Source organism: Pseudophryne corroboree, chromosome 8, assembly GCF_028390025.1.
Source record: "Pseudophryne corroboree isolate aPseCor3 chromosome 8, aPseCor3.hap2, whole genome shotgun sequence".
Classification (NCBI taxonomy): Eukaryota; Metazoa; Chordata; class Amphibia; order Anura; family Myobatrachidae; genus Pseudophryne; species Pseudophryne corroboree.
Genome location: NC_086451.1, coordinates 160,282,525 through 160,303,455, shown reverse-complemented (window position 1 = coordinate 160,303,455; position 20,931 = coordinate 160,282,525). Strand labels below are relative to the sequence as shown.

The following is a 20,931-nucleotide window of genomic DNA, read 5'->3' as shown; positions in this document are numbered from 1 at the left end:
TGCTTCAGGATCTCTTGCACTTACATGTGCAGCAGAGTACTGCAATGGAAGCATGCTGGGCCCATAACCCAGAGGTAGGCAGATTGAAACTATCCTTTGCTATATGCATTTTTTTTGTTAATTTAAGTAATCAAAACTGGGATTGATATTTTTGCTCTTTTATTTTTACTTAAAGTACAATAACTTTTACCATTTTAATTTGTTTTAATAGTATATTGACAGTATAGTTTTCTTTAAAAAATCCACTTAATTTTCTTTACCCTATTATTAAAAGGGTAATTGACAAAAACAAACTACATTGTCACCAGAAGAGCAATACAAAATGTACAAGTGATATATTAAAATCATCTTTCCAGCTTGAATTTCAATGATGCATTGGGGCAACGATTTTGTGAGAAACATCTTCACCCTTAAATAAAGATTTTCTTAATTCCTTACCTGTGTGCTAATTAGATATCACCTTGTTTTCACATTAAACAGACTTCCACATGAGAAAGCAGCAAGGATGCAGTGGCGATAATGTTTCCTGGTGTCAACCTGTATTATTTCAGTAGACATTGAAATGAGGATGCATCTTGCTGCCTTTCCAATGAAGCAAGTTTAATTTAGTAATAGGTGAAAAACCATCCCTACAAAGGTGTTAATCAGAGACTTGGCTTTGTGGACACTTTTCAGAGAACAAATTTGTTAGCATAAAAATAAAGCCAGAAAATGAAGAGCTGTTTAATCACTCAATTGGATTTTTTTTGCCAGCATATTTCTTTTACTCTGCAACCCACTGCTAAATTGTGCTTCCTAGCTGTTTTTATTAAATCACTGAATCAAATCTAACTCTGATTACATCAGAAAAGGCCAGGTACCCTACACCATAACAGGGGGTTTGAAATTTTGACTTGTCTACTTAAAGATCACCAAAATCTGATAACAAGGTCAATTACGTCCCTGGGTGGGATTGAACCACCAACCTTTTGGTTAGTAGCCGGACACACTAACCGATTGCGCCACAGAGACACTTTGCAAAAAGTACATACTGACAATGGCTAATAAGCATACATCTAGAACGTTTCCTAGAAAAACTTTAAAAAGTCAATAATCTGGAGAGTTTTTGTAAGATGTTTCTTCCATCAACCAACGAAGAAACACATTGGTACTTTCCCATGATGAGTGAGTGCTTCAGGATCTCTTGCACTTACATGTGCAGCAGAGTACTGCAATGGAAGCATGCTGGGCCCATAACCCAGAGGTAGGCAGATTGAAACTATCCTTTGCTATATGCATTTTTTTTGTTAATTTAAGTAATCAAAACTGGGATTGATATTTTTGCTCTTTTATTTTTACTTAAAGTACAATAACTTTTACCATTTTAATTTGTTTTAATAGTATATTGACAGTATAGTTTTCTTTAAAAAATCCACTTAATTTTCTTTACCCTATTATTAAAAGGGTAATTGACAAAAACAAACTACATTGTCACCAGAAGAGCAATACAAAATGTACAAGTGATATATTAAAATCATCTTTCCAGCTTGAATTTCAATGATGCATTGGGGCAACGATTTTGTGAGAAACATCTTCACCCTTAAATAAAGATTTTCTTAATTCCTTACCTGTGTGCTAATTAGATATCACCTTGTTTTCACATTAAACAGACTTCCACATGAGAAAGCAGCAAGGATGCAGTGGCGATAATGTTTCCTGGTGTCAACCTGTATTATTTCAGTAGACATTGAAATGAGGATGCATCTTGCTGCCTTTCCAATGAAGCAAGTTTAATTTAGTAATAGGTGAAAAACCATCCTTACAAAGGTGTTAATCAGAGACTTGGCTTTGTGGACACTTTTCAGAGAACAAATTTGTTAGCATAAAAATAAAGCCAGAAAATGAAGAGCTGTTTAATCACTCAATTGGATTTTTTTGCCAGCATATTTCTTTTTCTCTGCAACCCACTGCTAAATTGTGCTTCCTAGCTGTTTTTATAAAATCACTGAATCAAATCTAACTCTGATTACATCAGAGAAGGCCAGGTACCCTACACCATAAGAGGGGGTTTGAAATTTTGACTTGTCTACTTAAAGATCACCAAAATCTGATAACAAGGTCAATTACGTCCCTGGGTGGGATTGAACCACCAACCTTTTGGTTTATAGCCGTTCACACTAACTGATTGCGCCACAGAGACACTTTGCAAAAGTATATACTGACAAAGGCTAATAAGCATTCATCTAAAACGTTTCCTAGAAAAACTTTAAAAAGTCAATAATCTGGAGAGTTTTTGTAAGATGTTTCTTCCATCCACCAACGAAGAAACACATTGGTACTTTCCCATGATGAGTGAGTGCTTCAGGATCTCTTGCACTTACATGTGCAGCAAAGTACTGCAATGGAAGCATGCTGGGCCCATAACCCAGAGGTAGGCAGATTAAAACTATCCTCTGCTATATGCATATTTTTTTGTTAATTAAAGTAATCCAAAACTGGGATTGATATTTTTGCTCTTTTATTTTTCATTAAAGTACAATAACTTTTACCATTTTAATTTGTTTTAATAGTATATTGAAAGTATTATTTTCTTTAAAAAATCCACTTAATTTTCTTTACCCTATTATTAAAATGGTAATTGACAAAAACAAACTACATTGTCACCAGAAGAGCAATACAAAATGTACAAGTGATATATTAAAATCATCTTTCCAGCTTGAATTTCAATGATGCATTGGGGCAACGATTTTGTGAGAAACATCTTCACCCTTAAATAAAGATTTTCTTAATTCCTTACCTGTGTGCTAATTAGATATCACCTTGTTTTCACATTAAACAGACTTCCACATGAGAAAGCAGCAAGGATGCAGTGGCGATAATGTTTCCTGGTGTCAACCTGTATTATTTCAGTAGACATTGAAATGAGGATGCATCTTGCTGCCTTTCCAATGAAGCAAGTTTAATTTAGTAATAGGTGAAAAACCATCCTTACAAAGGTGTTAATCAGAGACTTGGCTTTGTGGATACTTTTCAGAGAACAAATTTGTTAGCATAAAAATAAAGCCAGAAAATGAAGAGCTGTTTAATCACTCAATTGGATTTGATTTTTTTGCCAGCATATTTCTTTTTCTCTGCAACCCACTGCTAAATTGTGCTTCCTAGCTGTTTTTATAAAATCACTGAATCAAATCTAACTCTGATTACATCAGAGAAGGCCAGGTACCCTACACCATAAGAGGGGGTTTGAAATTTTGACTTGTCTACTTAAAGATCACCAAAATCTGATAACAAGGTCAATTACGTCCCTGGGTGGGATTGAACCACCAACCTTTTGGTTAATAGCCATACACACTAACTGATTGCGCCACAGAGACACTTTGCAAAAGTACATACTGACAAAGGCTAATAAGCATTCATCTAAAACGTTTCCTAGAAAAACTTTAAAAAGTCAATAATCTGGAGAGTTTTTGTAAGATGTTTCTTCCATCAACCAACGAAGAAACACATTGGTACTTTCCCATGATGAGTGAGTGTTTCAGGATCTACTGCACTTACATGTGCAGCAGAGTACAGCAATGGAAGCATGCTGGGCACATAACCCAGAGGTAAGCAGATTGAAACTATCCTCTGCTATATGCATTTTTTTTTGTTAATTAAAGTAATCCAAAACTGGGATTGATATTTTGGCTCTTTTATTTTTACTTAAAGTACAATAACTTTTACCATTTTAATTTGTTTTAATAGTATATTGACAGTATTGTTTTCTTTCAAAAATCCACTTAATTTTCTTTACCCTATTATTAAAATGGTAATTGACAAAAACAAACTACATTGTCACCAGAAGAGCAATACAAAATGTACAAGTGATATATTAAAATCATCTTTCCAGCTTGAATTTCAATGATGCATTGGGGCAACGATTTTGTGAGAAACATCTTCACCCTTAAATAAAGATTTTCTTAATTCCTTACCTGTGTGCTAATTAGATATCACCTTGTTTTCACATTAAACAGACTTCTACATGAGAAAGCAGCAAGGATGCAGTGGCGGTAATGTTTCCTGGTGTCAACCTGTATTATTTCAGTAGACATTGAAATGAAGATGCATCTTGCTGCCTTTCCAATGAAGCAAGTTTAATTTAGTAATAGGTGAAAAACCATCCCTACAAAGGTGTTAATCAGAGACTTGGCTTTGTGGACACTTTTCAGAGAACAAATTTGTTAGCATAAAAATAAAGCCAGAAAATGAAGAGCTGTTTAATCACTCAATTGGATTTTTTTTGCCAGCATATTTCTTTTACTCTGCAACCCACTGCTAAATTTTGCTTCTTAGCTGTTTTTATTAAATCACTGAATCAAATCTAACTCTGATTACATCAGAAAAGGCCAGGTACCCTACACCATAACAGGGGGTTTGAAATTTTGACTTGTCTACTTAAAGATCACCAAAATCTGATAACAAGGTCAATTACGTCCCTGGGTGGGATTGAACCACCAACCTTTTGGTTAGTAGCCGGACACACTAACCGATTGCGCCACAGAGACACTTTGCAAAAAGTACATACTGACAAAGGCTAATAAGCATACATCTAGAACGTTTCCTAGAAAAACTTTAAAAAGTCAATAATCTGGAGAGTTTTTGTAAGATGTTTCTTCCATCAACCAACGAAGAAACACATTGGTACTTTCCCATGATGAGTGAGTGCTTCAGGATCTCTTGCACTTACATGTGCAGCAGAGTACTGCAATGGAAGCATGCTGGGCCCATAACCCAGAGGTAGGCAGATTGAAACTATCCTTTGCTATATGCATTTTTTTTGTTAATTTAAGTAATCAAAACTGGGATTGATATTTTTGCTCTTTTATTTTTACTTAAAGTACAATAACTTTTACCATTTTAATTTGTTTTAATAGTATATTGACAGTATAGTTTTCTTTAAAAAATCCACTTAATTTTCTTTACCCTATTATTAAAAGGGTAATTGACAAAAACAAACTACATTGTCACCAGAAGAGCAATACAAAATGTACAAGTGATATATTAAAATCATCTTTCCAGCTTGAATTTCAATGATGCATTGGGGCAACGATTTTGTGAGAAACATCTTCACCCTTAAATAAAGATTTTCTTAATTCCTTACCTGTGTGCTAATTAGATATCACCTTGTTTTCACATTAAACAGACTTCTACATGAGAAAGCAGCAAGGATGCAGTGGCGGTAATGTTTCCTGGTGTCAACCTGTATTATTTCAGTAGACATTGAAATGAGGATGCATCTTGCTGCCTTTCCAATGAAGCAAGTTTAATTTAGTAATAGGTGAAAAACCATCCCTACAAAGGTGTTAATCAGAGACTTGGCTTTGTGGACACTTTTCAGAGAACAAATTTGTTAGCATAAAAATAAAGCCAGAAAATGAAGAGCTGTTTAATCACTCAATTGGATTTTTTTTGCCAGCATATTTCTTTTACTCTGCAACCCACTGCTAAATTGTGCTTCCTAGCTGTTTTTATTAAATCACTGAATCAAATCTAACTCTGATTACATCAGAAAAGGCCAGGTACCCTACACCATAACAGGGGGTTTGAAATTTTGACTTGTCTACTTAAAGATCACCAAAATCTGATAACAAGGTCAATTACGTCCCTGGGTGGGATTGAACCACCAACCTTTTGGTTAGTAGCCGGACACACTAACCGATTGCGCCACAGAGACACTTTGCAAAAAGTACATACTGACAATGGCTAATAAGCATACATCTAGAACGTTTCCTAGAAAAACTTTAAAAAGTCAATAATCTGGAGAGTTTTTGTAAGATGTTTCTTCCATCAACCAACGAAGAAACACATTGGTACTTTCCCATGATGAGTGAGTGCTTCAGGATCTCTTGCACTTACATGTGCAGCAGAGTACTGCAATGGAAGCATGCTGGGCCCATAACCCAGAGGTAGGCAGATTGAAACTATCCTTTGCTATATGCATTTTTTTTGTTAATTTAAGTAATCAAAACTGGGATTGATATTTTTGCTCTTTTATTTTTACTTAAAGTACAATAACTTTTACCATTTTAATTTGTTTTAATAGTATATTGACAGTATAGTTTTCTTTAAAAAATCCACTTAATTTTCTTTACCCTATTATTAAAAGGGTAATTGACAAAAACAAACTACATTGTCACCAGAAGAGCAATACAAAATGTACAAGTGATATATTAAAATCATCTTTCCAGCTTGAATTTCAATGATGCATTGGGGCAACGATTTTGTGAGAAACATCTTCACCCTTAAATAAAGATTTTCTTAATTCCTTACCTGTGTGCTAATTAGATATCACCTTGTTTTCACATTAAACAGACTTCCACATGAGAAAGCAGCAAGGATGCAGTGGCGATAATGTTTCCTGGTGTCAACCTGTATTATTTCAGTAGACATTGAAATGAGGATGCATCTTGCTGCCTTTCCAATGAAGCAAGTTTAATTTAGTAATAGGTGAAAAACCATCCCTACAAAGGTGTTAATCAGAGACTTGGCTTTGTGGACACTTTTCAGAGAACAAATTTGTTAGCATAAAAATAAAGCCAGAAAATGAAGAGCTGTTTAATCACTCAATTGGATTTTTTTTGCCAGCATATTTCTTTTACTCTGCAACCCACTGCTAAATTGTGCTTCCTAGCTGTTTTTATTAAATCACTGAATCAAATCTAACTCTGATTACATCAGAAAAGGCCAGGTACCCTACACCATAACAGGGGGTTTGAAATTTTGACTTGTCTACTTAAAGATCACCAAAATCTGATAACAAGGTCAATTACGTCCCTGGGTGGGATTGAACCACCAACCTTTTGGTTAGTAGCCGGACACACTAACCGATTGCGCCACAGAGACACTTTGCAAAAAGTACATACTGACAATGGCTAATAAGCATACATCTAGAACGTTTCCTAGAAAAACTTTAAAAAGTCAATAATCTGGAGAGTTTTTGTAAGATGTTTCTTCCATCAACCAACGAAGAAACACATTGGTACTTTCCCATGATGAGTGAGTGCTTCAGGATCTCTTGCACTTACATGTGCAGCAGAGTACTGCAATGGAAGCATGCTGGGCCCATAACCCAGAGGTAGGCAGATTGAAACTATCCTTTGCTATATGCATTTTTTTTGTTAATTTAAGTAATCAAAACTGGGATTGATATTTTTGCTCTTTTATTTTTACTTAAAGTACAATAACTTTTACCATTTTAATTTGTTTTAATAGTATATTGACAGTATAGTTTTCTTTCAAAAATCCACTTAATTTTCTTTACCCTATTATTAAAAGGGTAATTGACAAAAACAAACTACATTGTCACCAGAAGAGCAATACAAAATGTACAAGTGATATATTAAAATCATCTTTCCAGCTTGAATTTCAATGATGCATTGGGGCAACGATTTTGTGAGAAACATCTTCACCCTTAAATAAAGATTTTCTTAATTCCTTACCTGTGTGCTAATTAGATATCACCTTGTTTTCACATTAAACAGACTTCCACATGAGAAAGCAGCAAGGATGCAGTGGCGATAATGTTTCCTGGTGTCAACCTGTATTATTTCAGTAGACATTGAAATGAGGATGCATCTTGCTGCCTTTCCAATGAAGCAAGTTTAATTTAGTAATAGGTGAAAAACCATCCTTACAAAGGTGTTAATCAGAGACTTGGCTTTGTGGACACTTTTCAGAGAACAAATTTGTTAGCATAAAAATAAAGCCAGAAAATGAAGAGCTGTTTAATCACTCAATTGGATTTTTTTGCCAGCATATTTCTTTTTCTCTGCAACCCACTGCTAAATTGTGCTTCCTAGCTGTTTTTATAAAATCACTGAATCAAATCTAACTCTGATTACATCAGAGAAGGCCAGGTACCCTACACCATAAGAGGGGGTTTGAAATTTTGACTTGTCTACTTAAAGATCACCAAAATCTGATAACAAGGTCAATTACGTCCCTGGGTGGGATTGAACCACCAACCTTTTGGTTAATAGCCATACACACTAACTGATTGTGCCACAGAGACACTTTGCAAAATTACATACTGACAAAGGCTAATAAGCATTCATCTAAAACGTTTCCTAGAAAAACTTTAAAAAGTCAATAATCTGGAGAGTTTTTGTAAGATGTTTCTTCCATCAACCAACGAAGAAACACATTGGTACTTTCCCATGATGAGTGAGTGCTTCAGGATCTACTGCACTTACATGTGCAGCAGAGTACAGCAATGGAAGCATGCTGGGCACATAACCCAGAGGTAAGCAGATTGAAACTATCCTCTGCTATATGCATTTTTTTTTGTTAATTAAAGTAATCCAAAACTGGGATTGATATTTTGGCTCTTTTATTTTTACTTAAAGTACAACAACTTTTACCATTTTAATTTGTTTTAATAGTATATTGACAGTATTGTTTTCTTTCAAAAATCCACTTAATTTTCTTTACCCTATTATTAAAATGGTAATTGACAAAAACAAACTACATTGTCACCAGAAGAGCAATACAAAATGTACAAGTGATATATTAAAATCATCTTTCCAGCTTGAATTTCAATGATGCATTGGGGCAACGATTTTGTGAGAAACATCTTCACCCTTAAATAAAGATTTTCTTAATTCCTTACCTGTGTGCTAATTAGATATCACCTTGTTTTCACATTAAACAGACTTCTACATGAGAAAGCAGCAAGGATGCAGTGGCGGTAATGTTTCCTGGTGTCAACCTGTATTATTTAAGTAGACATTGAAATGAAGATGCATCTTGCTGCCTTTCCAATGAAGCAAGTTTAATTTAGTAATAGGTGAAAAACCATCCCTACAAAGGTGTTAATCAGAGACTTGGCTTTGTGGACACTTTTCAGAGAACAAATTTGTTAGCATAAAAATAAAGCCAGAAAATGAAGAGCTGTTTAATCACTCAATTGGATTTTTTTTGCCAGCATATTTCTTTTTTCTCTGCAACCCACTGCTAAATTGTGCTTCCTAGCTGTTTTTATTAAATCACTGAATCAAATCTAACTCTGATTACATCAGAAAAGGCCAGGTACCCTACACCATAACAGGGGGTTTGAAATTTTGACTTGTCTACTTAAAGATCACCAAAATCTGATAACAAGGTCAATTACGTCCCTGGGTGGGATTGAACCACCAACCTTTTGGTTAGTAGCCGGACACACTAACCGATTGCGCCACAGAGACACTTCGCAAAAAGTACATACTGACAAAGGCTAATAAGCATACATCTAGAACGTTTCCTAGAAAAACTTTAAAAAGTCAATAATCTGGAGAGTTTTTGTAAGATGTTTCTTCCATCAACTAACGAAGAAACACATTGGTACTTTCCTATGATGAGTGAGTGCTTCAGGATCTCTTGCACTTACATGTGCAGCAGAGTACTGCAATGGAAGCATGCTGGGCCCATAACCCAGAGGTAGGCAGATTGAAACTATCCTTTGCTATATGCATTTTTTTTGTTAATTTAAGTAATCAAAACTGGGATTGATATTTTTGCTCTTTTATTTTTACTTAAAGTACAATAACTTTTACCATTTTAATTTGTTTTAATAGTATATTGACAGTATTGTTTTCTTTCAAAAATCCACTTAATTTTCTTTACCCTATTATTAAAATGGTAATTGACAAAAACAAACTACATTGTCACCAGAAGAGCAATACAAAATGTACAAGTGATATATTAAAATCATCTTTCCAGCTTGAATTTCAATGATGCATTGGGGCAACGATTTTGTGAGAAACATCTTCACCCTTAAATAAAGATTTTCTTAATTCCTTACCTGTGTGCTAATTAGATATCACCTTGTTTTCACATTAAACAGACTTCCACATGAGAAAGCAGCAAGGATGCAGTGGCGTTAATGTTTCCTGGTGTCAACCCGTATTATTTCAGTAGACATTGAAATGAGGATGCATCTTGCTGCCTTTCCAATTAAGCAAATTTAATTTAGTAATAGGTGAAAAACCATCCTTACAAAGGTGTTAATCAGAGACTTGGCTTTGTGGACACTTTTCAGAGAACAAATTTGTTAGCATAAAAATAAAGCCAGAAAATTAAGAGCTGTTTAATCACTCAATTGGATTTTTTTGCCAGCATATTTCTTTTTCTCTGCAACCCACTGCTAAATTGTGCTTCCTAGCTGTTTTTATAAAATCACTGAATCAAATCTAACTCTGATTACATCAGAGAAGGCCAGGTACCCTACACCATAAGAGGGGGCTTGAAATGTTGACTTGTCTACTTAAAGATCACCAAAATCTGATCACAAGGTCAATTACGTCCCTGGGTGGGATTGAACCACCAACCTTTTGGTTTATAGCCGTTTACACTAACTGATTGCGCCACAGAGACACTTTGCAAAAGTATATACTGACAAAGGCTAATAAGCATTCATCTAAAACGTTTCCTAGAAAAACTTTAAAAAGTCAATAATCTGGAGAGTTTTTGTAAGATGTTTCTTCCATCCACCAACGAAGAAACACATTGGTACTTTCCCATGATGAGTGAGTGCTTCAGGATCTCTTGCACTTACATGTGCAGCAAAGTACTGCAATGGAAGCATGCTGGGCCCATAACCCAGAGGTAGGCAGATTAAAACTATCCTCTGCTATATGAATATTTTTTTGTTAATTAAAGTAATCCAAAACTGGGATTGATATTTTTGCTCTTTTATTTTTCATTAAAGTACAATAACTTTTACCATTTTAATTTGTTTTAATAGTATATTGAAAGTATTATTTTCTTTAAAAAATCCACTTAATTTTCTTTACCCTATTATTAAAATGGTAATTGACAAAAACAAACTACATTGTCACCAGAAGAGCAATACAAAATGTACAAGTGATATATTAAAATCATCTTTCCAGCTTGAATTTCAATGATGCATTGGGGCAACGATTTTGTGAGAAACATCTTCACCCTTAAATAAAGATTTTCTTAATTCCTTACCTGTGTGCTAATTAGATATCACCTTGTTTTCACATTAAACAGACTTCCACATGAGAAAGCAGCAAGGATGCAGTGGCGATAATGTTTCCTGGTGTCAACCTGTATTATTTCAGTAGACATTGAAATGAGGATGCATCTTGCTGCCTTTCCAATGAAGCAAGTTTAATTTAGTAATAGGTGAAAAACCATCCTTACAAAGGTGTTAATCAGAGACTTGGCTTTGTGGATACTTTTCAGAGAACAAATTTGTTAGCATAAAAATAAAGCCAGAAAATGAAGAGCTGTTTAATCACTCAATTGGATTTTTTTGCCAGCATATTTCTTTTTCTCTGCAACCCACTGCTAAATTGTGCTTCCTAGCTGTTTTTATAAAATCACTGAATCAAATCTAACTCTGATTACATCAGAGAAGGCCAGGTACCCTACACCATAAGAGGGGGTTTGAAATTTTGACTTGTCTACTTAAAGATCACCAAAATCTGATAACAAGGTCAATTACGTCCCTGGGTGGGATTGAACCACCAACCTTTTGGTTAATAGCCATACCCACTAACTGATTGCGCCACAGAGACACTTTGCAAACGTACATACTGACAAAGGCTAATAAGCATTCATCTAAAACGTTTCCTAGAAAAACTTTAAAAAGTCAATAATCTGGAGAGTTTTTGTAAGATGTTTCTTCCATCAACCAACGAAGAAACACATTGGTACTTTCCCATGATGAGTGAGTGTTTCAGGATCTACTGCACTTACATGTGCAGCAGAGTACAGCAATGGAAGCATGCTGGGCACATAACCCAGAGGTAAGCAGATTGAAACTATCCTCTGCTATATGCATTTTTTTTTGTTAATTAAAGTAATCCAAAACTGGGATTGATATTTTGGCTCTTTTATTTTTACTTAAAGTACAATAACTTTTACCATTTTAATTTGTTTTAATAGTATATTGACAGTATTGTTTTCTTTCAAAAATCCACTTAATTTTCTTTACCCTATTATTAAAATGGTAATTGACAAAAACAAACTACATTGTCACCAGAAGAGCAATACAAAATGTACAAGTGATATATTAAAATCATCTTTCCAGCTTGAATTTCAATGATGCATTGGGGCAACGATTTTGTGAGAAACATCTTCACCCTTAAATAAAGATTTTCTTAATTCCTTACCTGTGTGCTAATTAGATATCACCTTGTTTTCACATTAAACAGACTTCCACATGAGAAAGCAGCAAGGATGCAGTGGCGATAATGTTTCCTGGTGTCAACCTGTATTATTTCAGTAGACATTGAAATGAGGATGCATCTTGCTGCCTTTCCAATGAAGCAAGTTTAATTTAGTAATAGGTGAAAAACCATCCTTACAAAGGTGTTAATCAGAGACTTGGCTTTGTGGACACTTTTCAGAGAACAAATTTGTTAGCATAAAAATAAAGCCAGAAAATGAAGAGCTGTTTAATCACTCAATTGGATTTTTTTGCCAGCATATTTCTTTTTCTCTGCAACCCACTGCTAAATTGTGCTTCCTAGCTGTTTTTATAAAATCACTGAATCAAATCTAACTCTGATTACATCAGAGAAGGCCAGGTACCCTACACCATAAGAGGGGGTTTGAAATTTTGACTTGTCTACTTAAAGATCACCAAAATCTGATAACAAGGTCAATTACGTCCCTGGGTGGGATTGAACCACCAACCTTTTGGTTAATAGCCATACACACTAACTGATTGCGCCACAGAGACACTTTGCAAAAGTACATACTGACAAAGGCTAATAAGCATTCATCTAAAACGTTTCCTAGAAAAACTTTAAAAAGTCAATAATCTGGAGAGTTTTTGTAAGATGTTTCTTCCATCAACCAACGAAGAAACACATTGGTACTTTCCCATGATGAGTGAGTGCTTCAGGATCTACTGCACTTACATGTGCAGCAGAGTACAGCAATGGAAGCATGCTGGGCACATAACCCAGAGGTAAGCAGATTGAAACTATTCTCTGCTATATGCATTTTTTTTTTGTTAATTAAAGTAATCCAAAACTGGGATTGATATTTTGGCTCTTTTATTTTTACTTAAAGTACAATAACTTTTACCATTTTAATTTGTTTTAATAGTATATTGACAGTATTGTTTTCTTTCAAAAATCCACTTAATTTTCTTTACCCTATTATTAAAATGGTAATTGACAAAAACAAACTACATTGTCACCAGAAGAGCAATACAAAATGTACAAGTGATATATTAAAATCATCTTTCCAGCTTGAATTTCAATGATGCATTGGGGCAACGATTTTGTGAGAAACATCTTCACCCTTAAATAAAGATTTTCTTAATTCCTTACCTGTGTGCTAATTAGATATCACCTTGTTTTCACATTAAACAGACTTCTACATGAGAAAGCAGCAAGGATGCAGTGGCGGTAATGTTTCCTGGTGTCTACCTGTATTATTTCAGTAGACATTGAAATGAAGATGCATCTTGCTGCCTTTCCAATGAAGCAAGTTTAATTTAGTAATAGGTGAAAAACCATCCCTACAAAGGTGTTAATCAGAGACTTGGCTTTGTGGACACTTTTCAGAGAACAAATTTGTTAGCATAAAAATAAAGCCAGAAAATGAAGAACTGTTTAATCACTCAATTGGATTTTTTTTGCCAGCATATTTCTTTTTCTCTGCAACCCACTGCTAAATTGTGCTTCCTAGCTGTTTTTATTAAATCACTGAATCAAATCTAACTCTGATTACATCAGAACAGGCCAGGTACCCTACACCATAACAGGGGGTTTGAAATTTTGACTTGTCTACTTAAAGATCACCAAAATCTGATAACAAGGTCAATTACGTCCCTGGGTGGGATTGAACCACCAACCTTTTGGTTAGTAGCCGGACACACTAACCGATTGCGCCACAGAGACACTTCGCGAAAAGTATATACTGACAAAGGCTAATAAGCATACATCTAGAACGTTTCCTAGAAAAACTTTAAAAAGTCAATAATCTGGAGAATTATTGTAAAATGTTTCTTCCATCAACCAACGAAGAAACACATTGGTACTTTCCCATGATGAGTGAGTGCTTCAGGATCTCTTGCACTTACATGTGCAGCAGAGTACTGCAACGGAAGCATGCTGGGCCCATAACCCGGAGGTAGGCAGATTGAAACTATCCTTTGCTATATGCATTTTTTTTGTTAATTTAAGTAATCAAAACTGGGATTGATATTTTTGCTCTTTTATTTTTACTTGAAGTACAATAACTTTTACCATTTTAATTTGTTTGAATAGTATATTGACAGTATAGTTTTCTTTAAAAAATCAACTTAATTTTCTTTACCCTAATATTAAAAGGGTAATTGACAAAAACAAACTACATTGTCACCAGAAGAGCAATACAAAATGTACAAGTGATATATTAAAATCATCTTTCCAGCTTGAATTTCAATGATGCATTGGGGCAACGATTTTGTGAGAAACATCTTCACCCTTAAATAAAGATTTTCTTAATTCCTTACCTGTGTGCTAATTAGATATCACCTTGTTTTCACATTAAACAGACTTCCACATGAGAAAGCAGCAAGGATGCAGTGGCGTTAATGTTTCCTGGTGTCAACCTGTATTATTTCAGTAGAAATTGAAATGAGGATGCATCTTGCTGCCTTTCCAATGAAGCAAGTTTAATTTAGTAATAGGTGAAAAACCATCCCTACAAAGGTGTTAATCAGAGACTTGGCTTTGTGGACACTTTTCAGAGAACAAATTTGTTAGCATAAAAATAAAGCCAGAAAATGAAGAGCTGTTTAATCACTCAATTGGATTTTTTTCCCAGCATATTTCTTTTTCTCTGCAACCCATTGCTAAATTGTGCTTCCTATCTGTTTTTATAAAATCACTGAATCAAATCTAACTCTGATTACATCAGAGAAGGCCAGGTACCCTACACCATAACAGGGGGTTTGAAATTTTGACTTGTCTACTTAAAGATCACCAAAATCTGATAACAAGGTCAATTACGTCCCTGGGTGGGATTGAACCACCAACCAGACACACTAACCGATTGCGCCACAGAGACACTTTGTAAAAAGTACGTACTGACAAAGGCTAATAAGCATACATCTAGAACGTTTCCTAGAAAAACTTTAAAAAGTCAATAATCTGGAGAGTTTTTGTAATATGTTTCTTCCATCAACCAACGAAGAAACACATTGGTACTTTCCTATGATGAGTGAGTGCTTCAGGATCTCTTGCACTTACATGTGCAGCAGAGTACTGCAATGGAAGCATGCTGGGCCCATAACCCAGAGGTAGGCAGATTGAAACTATCCTTTGCTATATGCATTTTTTTTTTTAATTTAAGTAATCAAAACTGGGATTGATATTTTTGCTCTTTTATTTTTACTTAAAGTACAATAACTTTTACCATTTTAATTTGTTTTAATAGTATATTGACAGTATTGTTTTCTTTCAAAAATCCACTTAATTTTCTTTACCCTATTATTAAAATGGTAATTGACAAAAACAAACTACATTGTCACCAGAAGAGCAATACAAAATGTACAAGTGATATATTAAAATCATCTTTCCAGCTTGAATTTCAATGATGCATTGGGGCAACGATTTTGTGAGAAACATCTTCACCCTTAAATAAAGATTTTCTTAATTCCTTACCTGTGTGCTAATTAGATATCACCTTGTTTTCACATTAAACAGACTTCCACATGAGAAAGCAGCAAGGATGCAGTGGCGTTAATGTTTCCTGGTGTCAACCCGTATTATTTCAGTAGACATTGAAATGAGGATGCATCTTGCTGCCTTTCCAATGAAGCAAATTTAATTTAGTAATAGGTGAAAAACCATCCCTACAAAGGTGTTAATCAGAGACTTGGCTTTGTGGACACTTTTCAGAGAACAAATTTGTTAGCATAAAAATAAAGCCAGAAAATTAAGAGCTGTTTAATCACTCAATTGGATTTTTTTGCCAGCATATTTCTTTTTCTCTGCAACCCACTGCTAAATTGTGCTTCCTAGCTGTTTTTATAAAATCACTGAATCAAATCTAACTCTGATTACATCAGAGAAGGCCAGGTACCCTACACCATAAGAGGGGGTTTGAAATGTTGACTTGTCTACTTAAAGATCACCAAAATCTGATCACAAGGTCAATTACATCCCTGGGTGGGATTGAACCACCAACCTTTTGGTTTATAGCCGTTCACACTAACTGATTGCGCCACAGAGACACTTTGCAAAAGTATATACTGACAAAGGCTAATAAGCATTCATCTAAAACGTTTCCTAGAAAAACTTTAAAAAGTCAATAATCTGGAGAGTTTTTGTAAGATGTTTCTTCCATCCACCAACGAAGAAACACATTGGTACTTTCCCATGATGAGTGAGTGCTTCAGGATCTCTTGCACTTACATGTGCAGCAAAGTACTGCAATGGAAGCATGCTGGGCCCATAACCCAGAGGTAGGCAGATTAAAACTATCCTCTGCTATATGCATATTTTTTTGTTAATTAAAGTAATCCAAAACTGGGATTGATATTTTTGCTCTTTTATTTTTCATTAAAGTACAATAACTTTTACCATTTTAATTTGTTTTAATAGTATATTGAAAGTATTATTTTCTTTAAAAAATCCACTTAATTTTCTTTACCCTATTATTAAAATGGTAATTGACAAAAACAAACTACATTGTCACCAGAAGAGCAATACAAAATGTACAAGTGATATATTAAAATCATCTTTCCAGCTTGAATTTCAATGATGCATTGGGGCAACGATTTTGTGAGAAACATCTTCACCCTTAAATAAAGATTTTCTTAATTCCTTACCTGTGTGCTAATTAGATATCACCTTGTTTTCACATTAAACAGACTTCCACATGAGAAAGCAGCAAGGATGCAGTGGCGATAATGTTTCCTGGTGTCAACCTGTATTATTTCAGTAGACATTGAAATGAGGATGCATCTTGCTGCCTTTCCAATGAAGCAAGTTTAATTTAGTAATAGGTGAAAAACCATCCTTACAAAGGTGTTAATCAGAGACTTGGCTTTGTGGACACTTTTCAGAGAACAAATTTGTTAGCATAAAAATAAAGCCAGAAAATGAAGAGCTGTTTAATCACTCAATTGGATTTTTTTGCCAGCATATTTCTTTTTCTCTGCAACCCACTGCTAAATTGTGCTTCCTAGCTGTTTTTATAAAATCACTGAATCAAATCTAACTCTGATTACATCAGAGAAGGCCAGGTACCCTACACCATAAGAGGGGGTTTGAAATTTTGACTTGTCTACTTAAAGATCACCAAAATCTGATAACAAGGTCAATTACGTCCCTGGGTGGGATTGAACCACCAACCTTTTGGTTAATAGCCATACACACTAACTGATTGCGCCACAGAGACACTTTGCAAAAGTATATACTGACAAAGGCTAATAAGCATTCATCTAAAACGTTTACTAGAAAAACTTTAAAAAGTCAATAATCTGGAGAGTTTTTGTAAGATGTTTCTTCCATCAACCAACGAAGAAACACATTGGTACTTTCCCATGATGAGTGAGTGCTTCAGGATCTCTTGCACTTACATGTGCAGCAGAGTACTGCAATGGAAGCATGCTGGGCCCATAACCCAGAGGTAGGCAGATTGAAACTATCCTTTGCTATATGCATTTTTTTTTGTTAATTTAAGTAATCAAAACTGGGATTGATATTTTTGCTCTTTTATTTTTACTTAAAGTACAATAACTTTTACCATTTTAATTTGTTTTAATAGTATATTGACAGTATAGTTTTCTTTAAAAAATCCACTTAATTTTCTTTACCCTATTATTAAAAGGGTAATTGACAAAAACAAACTACATTGTCACCAGAAGAGCAATACAAAATGTACAAGTGATATATTAAAATCATCTTTCCAGCTTGAATTTCAATGATGCATTGGGGCAACGATTTTGTGAGAAACATCTTCACCCTTAAATAAAGATTTTCTTAATTCCTTACCTGTGTGCTAATTAGATATCACCTTGTTTTCACATTAAACAGACTTCTACATGAGAAAGCAGCAAGGATGCAGTGGCGTTAATGTTTCCTGGTGTCAACCTGTATTATTTCAGTAGACATTGAAATGAGGATGCATCTTGCTGCCTTTCCAATGAAGCAAGTTTAATTTAGTTATAGGTGAAAAACCATCCCTACAAAGGTGTTAATCAGAGACTTGGCTTTGTGGACACTTTTTAGAGAACAAATTTGTTAGCATAAAAATAAAGGCAGAAAATGAAGAGCTGTTTAATCACTCTATTGGATTTTTCTGCCAGCATATTTTTTTTCTCTGCAACCCATTGCTAAATTGTGCTTCCTAGCTGTTTTTTATAAAATCACTGAATCAAATCTAACTCTGATTACATCAGAGAAGGCCAGGTACCCTACACCATAAGAGGGGGTTTAAAATTTTGACTTGTCTACTTAAATATCACCAAAACCTGATCACGAGGTCAATTATGTCCCTGGGTGGGATTAAACCACCAACCTTTTGGTTAGTAGCCGGACACACTAACCGATTGCGCCACAGTGACACTTTGCGAAAAGTACATACTGACAAAGGCTAATAAGCATTCATCTAGAACATTTCCTAGAAAAACTTTAAAAAGTCAATAATCTGGAGAGTTTTTGTAAGAATTTTCTTAAATCAACCAACGAAGAAACAAATTGGTACTTTCCCATGATGAGTGAGTGCTTCAGGATCTCTTGCACTTACATGTGCAGCAGAGTACTGCAATGGAAGCATGCTGGGCCCATTACCCAGAGGTAGGCAGATTGAAACTATCCTCTGCTATATGCATTTTTTTTGTTAATTAAAGTAATCCAAAACTGGTATTGATATGTTAGCTATTTTATGTTTACTTAAAGTACAATAACTTTTACCATTTTAATTTGTTTTAATAGTATATTGACAGTATTGTTTTCTTTCAAAAATCCACTTAATTTTCTTTACCCTATTATTAAAATGGTAATTGACAAAAACAAACTACATTGTCACCAGAAGAGCAATACAAAATGTACAAGTGATATATTAAAATCATCTTTCCAGCTTGAATTTCAATGATGCATTGGGGCAACGATTTTGTGAGAAACATCTTCACCCTTAAATAAAGATTTTCTTAATTCCTTACCTGTGTGCTAATTAGATATCACCTTGTTTTCACATTAAACAGACTTCCACATGAGAAAGCAGCAAGGATGCAGTGGCGTTAATGTTTCCTGGTGTCAACCTGTATTATTTCAGTAGAAATTGAAATGAGGATGCATCTTGCTGCCTTTCCAATGAAGCAAGTTTAATTTAGTAATAGGTGAAAAACCATCCCTACAAAGGTGTTAATCAGAGACTTGGCTTTGTGGACACTTTTCAGAGAACAAATTTGTTAGCATAAAAATAAAGCCAGAAAATGAAGAGCTGTTTAATCACTCAATTGGATTTTTTTTCCAGCATATTTCTTTTTCTCTGCAACCCACTGCTAAATTGTGCTTCCTAGCTGTTTTTATAAAATCACTGAATCAAATCTAACTCTGATTACATCAGAGAAGGCCAGGTACCCTACACCATAACAGGGGGTTTTAAATTTTGACTTGTCTACTTAAAGATCACCAAAATCTGATAACAAGATCAATTACGTCCCTGGGTGGGATTGAACCACCAACCTTTTGGTTAGTAGCCAGACACACTAACCGATTGCGCCACAGAGACACTTTGTAAAAAGTACGTACTGACAAAGGCTAATAAGCATACATCTAGAACGTTTCCTAGAAAAACTTTAAAAAGTCAATAATCTGGAGAGTTTTTGTAAGATGTTTCTTCCATCAACCAACGAAGAAACACATTGGTACTTTCCCATGATGAGTGAGTGCTTCAGGATCTCTTGCACTTACATGTGCAGCAGAGTACTGCAATGGAAGCATGCTGGGCCCATAACCCAGAGGTAGGCAGATTGAAACTATCCTTTGCTATATGCATTTTTTTTTGTTAATTTAAGTAATCAAAACTGGGATTGATATTTTTGCTCTTTTATTTTTACTTAAAGTACAATAACTTTTACCATTTTAATTTGTTTTAATAGTATATTGACAGTATAGTTTTCTTTAAAAAATCCACTTAATTTTCTTTACCCTATTATTAAAAGGGTAATTGACAAAAACAAACTACATTGTCACCAGAAGAGCAATACAAAATGTACAAGTGATATATTAAAATCATCTTTCCAGCTTGAATTTCAATGATGCATTGGGGCAACGATTTTGTGAGAAACATCTTCACCCTTAAATAAAGATTTTCTTAATTCCTTACCTGTGTGCTAATTAGATATCACCTTGTTTTCACATTAAACAGACTTCTACATGAGAAAGCAGCAAGGATGCAGTGGCGTTAATGTTTCCTGGTGTCAACCTGTATTATTTCAGTAGACATTGAAATGAGGATGCATCTTACTGCCTTTCCAATGAAGCAAGTTTAATTTAGTAATAGGTGAAAAACCATCCCTACAAAGGTGTTAATCAGAGACTTGGCTTTGTGGACACTTTTCAGAGAACAAATTTGTTAGCATAAAAATAAAGCCAGAAAATGAAGAGCTGTTTAATCACTCAATTGGATTTTTTTTGGAAGCAAATTTCTTTTTCTCTGCAACCCACTGCTAAATTGTGCTTCCTAGCTGTTTTTATAAAATCACTGAATCAAATCTAACTCTGATTACATCAGAGAAGGACAGGTACCCTACACCATAAGAGGGGGTTTGAAATTTTGACTTGTCTACTTAAAGATCACCAAAATCTGATAACAAGTTCAATTACTTCCCTGGGTGGGATTGAACCACCAACCTTTTGGTTAGTAGGCAGACACACTACCCGATTGCGCCACAGAGACACTTTGCAAAAAGTATATACTGACAAAGGCTAATAAGCATACATCTAGAACGTTTCC

At 34.7% G+C, this 20,931-nt stretch overlaps 7 non-coding genes across 7 annotated transcripts; all 7 read right to left on the bottom strand.

Annotated features, from left to right (window-relative positions):
• Positions 1 to 937: 937 nt before the first annotated feature.
• TRNAS-ACU (transfer RNA serine (anticodon ACU)) lies at positions 938 to 1,011 on the bottom strand. The gene has a single exon. It is a non-coding gene; the product is annotated as a tRNA-Ser (tRNA).
• A 3,438-nt stretch (positions 1,012 to 4,449) lies between these two features.
• On the bottom strand, positions 4,450 to 4,523 carry TRNAS-ACU (transfer RNA serine (anticodon ACU)). The gene has a single exon. It is a non-coding gene; the product is annotated as a tRNA-Ser (tRNA).
• A 1,095-nt stretch (positions 4,524 to 5,618) lies between these two features.
• On the bottom strand, positions 5,619 to 5,692 carry TRNAS-ACU (transfer RNA serine (anticodon ACU)). The gene has a single exon. It is a non-coding gene; the product is annotated as a tRNA-Ser (tRNA).
• Positions 5,693 to 6,787: 1,095 nt separating this feature from the next.
• Positions 6,788 to 6,861, bottom strand: TRNAS-ACU (transfer RNA serine (anticodon ACU)). Its single transcript has one exon. It is a non-coding gene; the product is annotated as a tRNA-Ser (tRNA).
• Positions 6,862 to 9,126: 2,265 nt separating this feature from the next.
• TRNAS-ACU (transfer RNA serine (anticodon ACU)) lies at positions 9,127 to 9,200 on the bottom strand. Its single transcript has one exon. It is a non-coding gene; the product is annotated as a tRNA-Ser (tRNA).
• Positions 9,201 to 13,803: 4,603 nt separating this feature from the next.
• TRNAS-ACU (transfer RNA serine (anticodon ACU)) lies at positions 13,804 to 13,877 on the bottom strand. The gene has a single exon. It is a non-coding gene; the product is annotated as a tRNA-Ser (tRNA).
• A 5,753-nt stretch (positions 13,878 to 19,630) lies between these two features.
• TRNAS-ACU (transfer RNA serine (anticodon ACU)) lies at positions 19,631 to 19,704 on the bottom strand. Its single transcript has one exon. It is a non-coding gene; the product is annotated as a tRNA-Ser (tRNA).
• Positions 19,705 to 20,931: the final 1,227 nt, after the last annotated feature.